The sequence below is a fragment of the Eubalaena glacialis genome, chromosome 1 (genome assembly GCF_028564815.1).
Source record: "Eubalaena glacialis isolate mEubGla1 chromosome 1, mEubGla1.1.hap2.+ XY, whole genome shotgun sequence".
NCBI classification, from domain to species: Eukaryota; Metazoa; Chordata; class Mammalia; order Artiodactyla; family Balaenidae; genus Eubalaena; species Eubalaena glacialis.
Genome location: NC_083716.1, coordinates 231,444,612 through 231,456,347, shown reverse-complemented (window position 1 = coordinate 231,456,347; position 11,736 = coordinate 231,444,612). Strand labels below are relative to the sequence as shown.

Below are 11,736 nucleotides of genomic sequence, written 5' to 3'. Positions count from 1 at the left end.
AGTGCACAAGTATCTAAAGGACGAAGCAATATTTGATTAACGGAATAAACCAAGTCCTGATCTCATTTAAGATGCAAAATTTGAAAAAGAATAGATACATGTATATGTATAACTGAGTCACTTTGGTGTACACCCGAAACTAACACAACATTGTTAATCAACTATACTACAGTATAAAATAAAAAGTTAAAAAAAAAAGATGCAAAATGCGACATAGTTATAAATAGTACACATACAACACGATATAGTTAGTTTACATACGCAACATTATATGGTGAATTTCCAGTTAGCCACATAACAGGCTGATAATGGTGTGGTCAACCGATCTTCACCCAGGGCTGCAGCAGTTTCTCGAGGAGGAGCGTTGCTAACTCCTGCTCAGCTTCATGTTAAACCCTTGCTTGAGTCACATCTCCCCGGGCTTGTACAGCGGACACCTTAGCTTACTGCGGGCTACTCAGTAGCGAACCGCATCAAAGCGGACAAGCAGCCCTCGGAGACTGCCAACCAGCACACCTAAAATTTACACATTCCTGGTGCCAGGGTCCCGTCCTCATGTTTTATTCGGAGTCCTGTGCATGCGTGACATCACACCGTGCAACAGAGTGGCCTACAAGATGCAGTCGCTCCCCAAGCCTGCCAGACACATGGCAAAGTGAGCCGTTCTCCGGGAATGACCTTCCCAGGGATGTTCTCCTGCAGTCTGGGCCTTTACCTGAGGGCCATGAAGTTAAGGACAGACAAGACCCCTCTGGCCCAATCTCTGCACAAGACCACTTTGCCCTCCCTCCAAGTTCAAAGCTGCCAGAGTTCAGCTTCCATTTACCCAAGATTTCCTACTAGGACTTTTTCAATTGTCACCATCATTTATGGCAACTATGTTCATCAGTCTCCCGCTACTTTTTTTTTTTTTGGCCTCACCGCTGGGCATGTGGGATCTTAGTTCCCCAGCCAGGGATCCAACCCACATCCCCGGCAGTGGAAGCGTGGAGTCTTAACCACTGGACCACCAGGGAAGTCCCATCAGTCTTCTGCTACTAAACACTCGTAACAGGAGATTTCCTAACCCCTTGCTTCCATGCCCCCAAATCTTTCCTAAAGTTAAAGCTTCCATTACATTTATTATTTCCGACCTTAGCGATAGCCATGATTTTTTGGTACCTGTATGCAAGACTAGGAACATTTAAAGGTGTTTGGATATTTGACGTTGCATAGTGATAACTCCGGTAATATGAAATGTGCTCAAAGAAGGGTCTCACGTGGGCCCCAGAACACTTCCTGGCTCCACCCTTCCTGTGCCAATTGTGCGCTCAGGGACATTCATCACCAACCTGATTCCCCCGTCACATGTGAAAATCCAGCAGTGGAAAGAATAGGCATGACAGAGGATCATTAAGGAGCCCACAGTTCCTTTAAACTGGCGGGGGGCGGGGGCGGGGAGCAGCGCAGAGCTCGTGGGCTGAGGCTCCTCCTTCCTGCTCAGACCCTCCCAGACATGGCCCCCTGGAGCAACTCACAAAGACTCCTCTTACAAGGAGGCAAAGAAACACAAGAAGCAGATGGGCCGCTGGAAGGTCAATAATGGTGGGAAACAAGATTATCTATGGATAATGATCTGTGCAGACCCTGTGCCTGTGAATAATAAAGAGAGTTGATCTGACTGACAAAAATTAGGTTGAACTAATTATTTCACTATTTAAAATTAGAGGGCAACTTTAACACTTAAATAGGAGAAGCAGACAGGCATGGTAAAGTCCCTCCAACTCCAGAATACTGAATCCAGTTGGGCTCTATTTAGAAAGGTGTCGGGGTTCTGCAGAAAAGGCCTACACTCACTAATCATTCTTCCTTTCCTTAGAATTTGTTTTAGTTTCGTGTACAGCCTTTAGCCCTCAGCAGTCTAGACACAGCAAATTAGAAGGCTGCTTGATGCCATCAGAGGCAGAGTAGTGAAAGCAGAGAACAACGGGTTGAGAAACTAACAATAACGGAAGAAACAGAAAAGAGAAATACAAACTAAAATGACTATAGTTTGGTCCATTTAGTGTGGAGATAAGCTGCCCCACAATTTTCAATAGCCTATTCATTCCTCCATTCATCCATCCATCCAAACTGTATGGAATGCCTATGGTATTGGACAGGGCCCCTTGTTTCAGACCACAGAATATATTCTATGTTGTTTAAGCAGAGAGGGATTCAGTACAGGCAATAGGAAGCTCACAGAATATCTAGTAAAACCAGAGGGAAACGTTCAATGCTCTACAGCCAGGAATAACAGCAGCTAGATGTATAAAATAGATAACTAATGATTAAAAATAATTCTACTATAAATACCCTTGATACATATATGTTTTTTTTATTTTTTATTTTTTTTAGAAAGACATTCTTATTTATTTATTTATTTATTTATTTATGGCTGTGTTGGGTCTTCGTTTCTGTGCGACGGCTTTCTCTAGTTGTGGCAAGCGGGGACCACTCTTCATCGCGGTGCGCGGGCCTCTCACTATCGCAGCCTCTCTTGTTGTGGAGCACAGGCTCCAGATGCGCAGGCTCAGTAATTGTGGCTCACGGGCCCAGCTGCTCCGCGGCATGTGGGATCTTCCCAGACCAGGGCTCGAACCCGTGTCCCCTGCATTGGCAGGCAGACTCTCAATCACTGCGCCACCAGGGAAGCCCCATATATGTTTATTAACACATGATTTTCTTTAAAGTACATTCTTAAAAATTTAACTTTTAGAAAGAATTGAATATATACCATTAAAGTATCCTGTAGAAAGTGTTTATTGACTTATAATTCCTAGAGTAGTGTATACAGAACATCATCATGCAAAATAAATCCTGATACTTAGCTGGCTAAAAAGGTGTCTTCTTTTAATTTACATTTCTTTGTTTACTTATGAGATTGCTTTGTCTAACTTTGTTGATTTTTGTATTTCCTCTTTTGCTAATTGTTCATAATCCCTGTTCATTTTTGTATTATGGTATTATTAGTCTTTTACTTACCAATTTATAATAATTCTGCAAAGTTAATCATATGTTGCTTATTTTCTTTCTAAAGTTTGGGTTATTGCTTTTACATGTGCAAATTAAACATTTTTTAAATTTTGTTTACGGGGATAGAATCAAATCTAATAGTCTTTTTTAAAATTAATTAATTAATTAATTTATATTTTTGGCTGCGTTGGGTCTTCGTTGCTGCGTGCAGGCTTTCTCTAGTTGCAGCAAGCAGGGGCTACTCTTTGTTGCGGCGCACGGGCTTCTCATTGTGGTGGCTTCTCTTGTTGCGGAGCACGGGCTCTAGGCGTGTGGGTTTCGGGAGTTGTGGCACACGGGCTCAGTAGTTGTGGCTCGCGGGCTCTAGAGCGCAGGCTCAGTAGTTGTGACGCACGGGCTTAGTTGCTCCATGGCATGTGGGATCTTCCCAGACCAGGGCTCAAACCCGTACCCCCTGCATTGGCAGGTGGATTCTTAACCAGTGCGCCACCAGGGAAGCCCTAATAGTCTTTTATATATGGTTTCTGCCTTTGTTTATACGCCTACAAAGACTTTGTCTATTCCAAAAACATTTTAAAAAATTAAAAAAAATAAAATAGATAACTAATGAGAACCTACTGTATAGCACAGGGAACTCTACTCAATGCTCTGTGGTGACCTAAATGGGAAGGAAATCCAAAAAAGAGGGGATATATGTATACGCATAGCTGATTCACTTTGCTGTACAGCAGAAACTAACACAACATTGTAAAGCAACTATACTCCAATAAAAATTAATTTAAAAAAAATCAGCAGTCAGATTAAAAAACAAAACAAGAAACCCAGACTGTTCTAGTGGAAATCTCACTGCTTCTGCTCCTCAACACTCAGCACCTAGAGATGTGCTGACGCCTTGGACCAGACCCTAGAACCTCCCCCACAGGCCTCAGCACTGTGCTGGCAGGAAAAGCACGGAGGCTGCCCCACCGGGCTCACATCTTCCTTCCAAGACTCTTGCACGTGGGTCTACTTGACAGAGCCCAGGCTACGCCCAAGACGCTACTTGCAAAGGCATCCATGAAGTGTAGCTTTTATCTTTCTTACCTTCACAGTACACAAAGGCAACTCCGTGTAGTGTGAGGGAGCTCAAACGGGTGTGAAGCCAGCCAACCCACTGCCTGCTCCTCAGTCTGACCTCTCGGCTTTTCTGATCCATACATACACTTCTTCTCACACTTAAACTTCCCAGTGACGGCAGCAGCACATGCTCCACCTAACCCAAAGCAACTGCCCCTCACACGGGCGACAATGCGTTTATTCTCTGCCTTCACCTCCACCCCACTCCCGCCAAATCCCAGCAGTCACTACAAACCTCTGGGTGGTGTTTGTTACCTCTAGTTAATCCCAGTTCATCTTCGTATCCTAGAATTATAAAGTTAACCAGTACCGACTTGCCCTATATAAAATAATAGAAGAAAGGGAAAGAGGAAAATATTGGTTTGCATATAAACGTACATATCAGGGCTTCCCTGGTGGTGCAGTGGTTAGGAATCCACCTGCCAATGCAGGGGCCACGGGGTCGAGCCCTGGTCCGGGAAGATCCCACATGCCACGGAGCAACTAAGCCTGTGCGCCATAACTACTGAGCCTGCGCTCTAGAGCGTGTGAGCCGCAACTACTGAGCCTGCGCACCTGGAGCCCGTGCTCTGCACCAAGAGAAGCCACTGCGATGAGAAGCCCGCGCACCGCAACGAAGAGTAGCCCCCGCTCGCCACAACTAGAGAAAGCCTGCATGCAGCAACGAAGACCTAATGCAGCCAAAAATAAATAAATTAAATAAATAAAAATTTAAAAACTGTACATATCACTGGGTGAGGAAGAAAATATGGGGAGCTACTACAGTCCTAGGTTCTGCAACTGGTCACAAGCAGGAGTTGTGTTTGTAATTTTCTCATTCTACTACCCTTTCCACCATCCTTTTGTTCTCAGCCAGCACCTCAACTGGTCAAGATGCTATACCTGCTGATATGATCCAAACCGTCTCCGGTTCCTGCTGGGTGTGAGTACTTCTTGATCTCTCGGGTAGAAGATGTTTTAGCCTTCTTTAAATAAGTTTTGCCATTGAACATGCCAGTATTAGAAGGCACTCACAGAGGGAAATCCCTGGCTGTCCAGTGGTTAGGACTCTGTGCTTCCACCGCAGGGGCCAGGGGTTCCATCCCAGGGGTTCCCTCCCTGCTTGGGGAACTAAGATCCTGCAAGCTGGGCAGTGCAGCCACCCCAAAGAAAATAAAAAGAAAAAAAAGCACTTGCAGGGATGGTCCGGGTTCCAGAAATACTTCTCTGTAATTCCATTGTGAACAAGCAACTCTATTTTTCTCTAATAAACATGATTAATCACCAGAGCCAACATAGTAATGCCCATTTGGTTTTTTTTTTTGCCTGTTTGTTCAGTGGCATTAGGAGCCTCAGATAGCCTGGGAGCACTCTTCATTCTCTTAATTTCTAGTTCAGTGGAGTCATTGTTGTTCTTTAGGTGAAAGTATTCATTCTTTGACTATCAAGATCCCTAACCTACTAGAAGCCTAAGCTGTGGAGAAGGAAACAACACTTTTTCACACGGGTGACTATGTATGATTCTAAGAGATGATACTCCCACTTCCATCCTTTGATTGTAGCTACAGAAGAAACACGACCACATTCTGGCCAGTGACTGAGACCATATATTACATCCTGTAAGACCACACTCCAACCTTGTAAAGTGTTGTCCGTTAGCTGATGAGGGATTAAGCACCTCCAAGAAGCCGTGAGGACAACTATTTCTAGGTAGTGGAGTATATAGGCTAAAAGCAGGAAATTTTGTACTCATTACCTTATTTATTTATGTCTATTTGTTTAATAAATGAATTTATTTCAGCAAAATAATCTGAAGCAATCTTGTATGGGCTACAATGATGGAAAAATAAGGCAACTGGTCAATTTACACACAATGTTGCTGAAGGAGCATGGCGTGCCAGGAAAGCAGATCCATACCCAGAATAGGTAACTCATCCAGGGAGGACAAATCGCTGCTTTCTCCTTGGTGAAAAGAGTCCAGTGTAACTGGACCTACCACCTCGTTACTGATTGGACCCCCTGGAGCATGGCGCCTTCCTGGGCACTCGGCATTGTCTCTCCTGTGACAGTGGCCAGATTAATCTTGAAAAGAAGAGACTCATGTGGTTGAGTCCATGCACAATTGCCATCCTTGCCACCTGGGCATTTGGTTGATGAGCCCGGCTGGGGAAAGGAGCTGACTGACATCCATAGAGCAGACCACCTTATCATCTCATTCCTGAAAACATCCTTGGCACTGAGTGCCCTTTGGTGAGCAGTCACATGGGACACAAATATCTTAATTCTTTGGCTTATTCCGAAAAGTCCACCCAAATACCTCTTCCCCAAAACTCCTCATTAATCTCCAAATCTTGTTCTTTTCAAGACTTTGACCATCTAGGCAAAACGCTAGCCTTTGCCCCACAGAAATCCAAGAGCTGTTTCTCAATAGCAGAACAGTTATCTGTAAAAGCATCCATACCTTTACTCTAAAACCCTGGAGGTACGAGCTGTAATTTTCCTGATGACGCACGCCATAACGTTCAGCAAGGATCCAGACAGACCATAGCCGTACAGGCTACAGACACTCTGAGCACCATTGAATCTGCTGGATCATAAGGAGCAAGTGACTCAGCCGCTTACACTGCAATCTGGACCAGCAGCTGGGCCCCATTTTAAACTGGCAGCTTTATGGGTTATTTGGTAAATCAATCAGAGAAGCAAACTCAAATGTGCTGTATGTTACCTTACTACTAAAAATATCCACAAAGAGCTGTGCTGTTTTCTTAGGATAGGAAGTTACAATAAGGCAATAGATTCTAGATAACGCACTGAGATGGCAGGCCTCTCAGTTTTTGAGGAGTTCATCTCCAACTCCCTGACATATACGTATCTTACCAAGGCATCTAGGGTATCTGCTATTCCTGCTCATCAGCATGATATCATCAATGCGGACCAGCATGTAGGAAGGTGATAGGATCAGTATCTCTGTGATGTAAGTATGACTCACAGCTGGAGAACTGACATAGTCCTGAGGCAAAATGATGAAAGTACGCTGCTATTCCCATGAGGTGAAAGCAAATCTACTGTGGAGTTCTTTCTAGAAAATCCAGGAAGATATGAGGATGGTGTGTAACAGGATGGTGGCCAGGCAGGAGGCGAGACATAGTCAGATGATAGATGTATTTTGAAGGTAGAGCTCATACCACCTGATAATGAATTAGATGAGAAGTAAGAGGAAAAAGAAGAATTAAGGACAAGTTTTTGGCTTGAGCAGCTGTGTGAATGTTGCCAAAGACAGAAAAATAAGACTGTGGGAGAATTAGAATTCGTAAATAAGTACGTGTGTGGGGAAATTCAGATGTCTGGTGTGTACGTGGTAAATTTGAGATGTCTATACTGCTAGATCTAGGAGGAAGCATTGAGCATGCAATGAGATATAAAAGTTAGGAGTTCAAGAGGGCAACCAGGGCTGGAAACATATGTTTGAAAATTAGCTGCATGTAAATAATATTTAAAGCTATCATCTCAGTGTGACTGTAGATAGAGAAAATGGCCCAAGGAAGTGCTCTAGGACATTCCAGCATTAAGCAGTCAGGACATAAAGTTTTCAGCCAGGGAGACTGAGAAGACCAAAGAAAACCTGGAGAATAATGAAATGTGTAAATGCTGCTGAAAAGTCAAATAAGATGGGAATTAAAAACTGACTGGTGGGACTTCCCTGGTGGTCCAGTGGTTAATACTTCGCCTTCCAATGCAGGCGGTGCAAGTTTGATGCCTGGTCAGGGAGCTAAGATCCCACGTGCCTCGCAACCAAAAAACCAAAACATAAAAAACAGAAGCAATGTTGTAACAAATTCAATAAAGACTTTAAAAGTGGTCCACAACAAAAAAAAAATCTTTCAAAAAAAACCTGGTGTATTTTACAAGGTGATGGACAATAGCAACCTCGACAAGAGCAATTTCAGTGGCTTAGTGGGGATGGATGCCTGGCTAGAGTGAGTCCAAGAAAGAATAGGAGAGGAAGTAGAAATAGCAAGTGCAGAGAATGCTTGAGGAATTTTGCTTTAAGAGCAGAATGGGGAGTGAGGTCAAGGCAATTTTTTTTTAAATGTATGTTTATGTGCTGATGGAAATGATCCAGTAGAGGGGTAAAATTAATAATGCAGTGATGCATGGTGAAGAGGGATAACTGCTGAGCCAAGTTGTTGAACAGGTGAGGGGAGTGAAATCCACAAGTGGAGGTGTGGCCATGGATGGTAACAGGGAGAATTTATCACCTGCAACAGGAAGTAAAGCAGAACGAGGCACCAGCAGAACTGGCGAGGGGCCTAGGAGGCCATTCTCTTAAGACTGCTTCTAGTTTCTCATTGAAATAAGAAGCCACAACATCAGTTAAGAGCGAGGAAGAAGGTGGGATACAGAGACTTGGGGAGAGAGAAGAGGGTGTAAAATAGACATCTCAGAGGGTGAAAGAGAGTAAGAAACTCAGTTCTTTACAGGAAAAGTATTTTATAAGCATAGTGTAGTCTTTTGTTCTGAGTTGGTTTTTAAAGACAGACACATGTTCAGAAAACGCAGTCCCAAGAAACACAGAAAAGAGGAGAAATGAACAATTAAAGTCTCTTTTTTCTAGTATGGAAGATGTTAAAGCAGGTAACTGCACTTGAGAAAAAATACTATTATGATACTATCTTCATGTATATGAATCTTAATGTACACACTGCTTTGTTTGGGATTTCCAGTTTGTGGCAGAGATTGTGACGCTAACCAAGTATTCCCTCTCTTCTCCCACATCTCCCTGCGCACGCAGTTACGTGGGGCCGTATAATTCGTTCTGGCCAAAGGACTATGAGTAGAAATGCTGTATCAAAACAGAGTGCATCCTCCTAGAGAAATGGAAATAAAAACAAAAATAAACAAATGGGACCTAATGAAACATAAAAGCTTTTGCACAGCAAAGGAAACCATGAACAAGACCAAAAGACAACCCTCAGAATGGAGAAAATATTTGCAAATGAAGCAACTGACAAAGGATTAATCTCCAAAATATACAAGCAGCTCATGCAGCTCAATATCAAAACAAAAAAAAAAACAACCCAATCCAAAAATGGGCAGAAGACCTAAATAGACATTTCTCCAAAGAAGACATACAGATTGCCAACAAACACATGAAAGACTGCTCAACATCATTAATCATTAGAGAAATGCAAATCAAAACTACAATGAGATATCATCTCACACAGGTCAGAATGGCCATCATCAAACAATCTAGAAACAATAAATGCTGGAGAGGGTGTGGAGAAAAGGGAACCCTCTTGCACTGTTGGTGGGAATGTAAATTGATACAGCCACTATGGAGAACAGCATGGAGGTTCCTTAAAAAACTAAAAATAGGGCTTCCCTGGTGGTGCAGTGGTTGAGAATCTGCCTGCCAATGCAGGGGACACGGGTTCGAGCCCTGGTCTGGGAAGATCCCACATGCCGCGGAGCAACTAGGCCCGTGAGCCACAACTACTGAGCCTGCGCATCTGGAGCCTGTGCTCCGCAACAAGAGAGGCCGCGATAGTGAGAGGCCCGCGCACCGCGATGAAGAGTGGTCCCCACTTGCCGCAACTAGAGAAAGCCCTCGCACAGAAACGAAGACCCAACACAGCCAAAAATAAATAAATAAATAAATAAAAATTGTATTAAAAAAAACAAAAAACAAAAAACTAAAAATAGAATTACCATACGACCCAGCAATCCCACTACTGGGCATATACCCTGAGAAAACCATCATTCAAAAAGAGTCATGTACCAAAATGTTCATTGCAGCTCTATTTACAATAGCCAGGACATGGAAGCAACCTAAGTGTCCATCAACAGATGAATGGATAAAGAAGATGTGGCACATATATACAATGGAATATTACCCAGCCATAAAAAGAAACGAAATTGAGTTATTTGTAGTGAGGTGGATGGACCTAGAGTCTGTCATACAGAGTGAAGTAAGTCAGAAAGAGAAAAACAAATACCGTATGCTAACACATATATATGGAATCTAAGAAAAAAAAAAAAAGGTCATGAAGAACCTAGGGGTAAGACAGGAATAAAGACAGATCTACTAGAGAATGGACTTGAGGATATGGGGAGGGGGAAGGGTAAGCTGTGACAAAGTGAGAGAGTGGCATGGACATATATACACTACCAAACGTAAAATAGATAGCTAGTGGGAAGCATCCGCATAGCACAGGGAGATCAGCTCGGTGCTTTGTGACCACCTAGAGGGGTGGGATAGGGAGGGTGGGAGGGAGGGAGACACAAGAGGGAAGAGATATGGGAACATACGTATATGTATAACTGATTCACTTTGTTATAAAGCAGAAACTAACACACCATTGTAAAGCAATTATACTCCAATGAACATGTTAAAAAAAACAAACGAAAAAAGAAACAGTGCATGAACCTCAGCTGTCTCTTCCCTGCCACAGTGACTAAGGACACCACGTGCTTCAGATGGTTCAGTTACAAGACGGTGGAGTCTCTAATAGCCTGAGTCGCTGAAAGACATTGTGGAGCAGAGCCTCCTATCAGCCCACAATGAGTATGAATCATGAATGAAACAAACAGCTATTATTGTCTTAAGCCACTGGAGTTTTAGGGTGGTTTGTGATCCCAAGTCACTATTTCTAACTTGGTCTATCCTAATATAGTCAATATGGAAAGCTTTTGAATTTTTCTAGTATTTGATATGTAATTGCAACTTAAGGATGACTACAACCTTTGAATCCTTCACGAGATAATGATGGGGTCCTTCTTGTAGTGAAACTCATTCAGAATGAAATCACCTTTATGGAATTCCATCAGTGAAATGATAAGCTGGTATAGACTCAAGCCATCTTCTGACTTTATCCTTTCTGTTAGTTTAAATTTCATGGTTGCAAACTTGGTTCATTAGAAATGACTCATAGGCTTCCCTGGTGGTGCAGTGGTTGAGAATCCGCCTGCCAATGCAGGGGACACGGGTTCGAGCCCTGGGCCAGGAAGATCCCACATGTCGTGGAGCAACTAAGACCGTGCACCACAACTACTGAGCCTGTGCTCTAGAGCCCTCGAGCCCCAACTACTGAAGCCTGCGCGCCTAGAGCCTGTGCTCTGCAACAAGAGAAGCCACCGCAATGAGAAGCCCGCGCACCGCAATGAAGAGTAGCCCCTGCTAGCCACAACTAGAGAAAAGCCCGCGTGCAGCAATGAAGACCCAACGCAGCCAAAAATACATAAATAAATAAATTTATAAAAAAAAAAGGAAATGACTCATAGACAAATATTTAAAAGATATATGAAAAAGGAATCTGAGAGACCACAATTATATAGATAAGGAAAATGAAGACTGGGACATGTCCTGAGGGGGCAGGACCTTTTCTGCCTTACTGCTCATGGGATGCTTCCATGTGGCCTGAGGAAGAAAATACTTTCAAAGCCATGGCCTGTCATTGTGGGACCTACCTGCTGTAGCTCCAGTCTAAGTGAGGGAAAAAACATTCCCATACTTAACTCCATCTTATGAAAGACAGAACCTTTTCCTTATGTTCTTCAGGGACCAGTTGATTTGAATGCTGGCCCTGCCACGTAATAATTAAGTCACCCTGGACATTCTACTTATTGCTCCGAGCCTGGTCTCCACAT

The 11,736-nt window shown here is 43.3% G+C and overlaps 1 protein-coding gene across 1 annotated transcript in view; it reads right to left on the bottom strand.

Annotated features, from left to right (window-relative positions):
- Positions 1-11,736, bottom strand: part of FBXO36 (F-box protein 36) — a 101,086-nt gene that overhangs the window by 1,119 nt on the left and 88,231 nt on the right. The gene's annotated exons all lie outside the window — the stretch shown is intronic.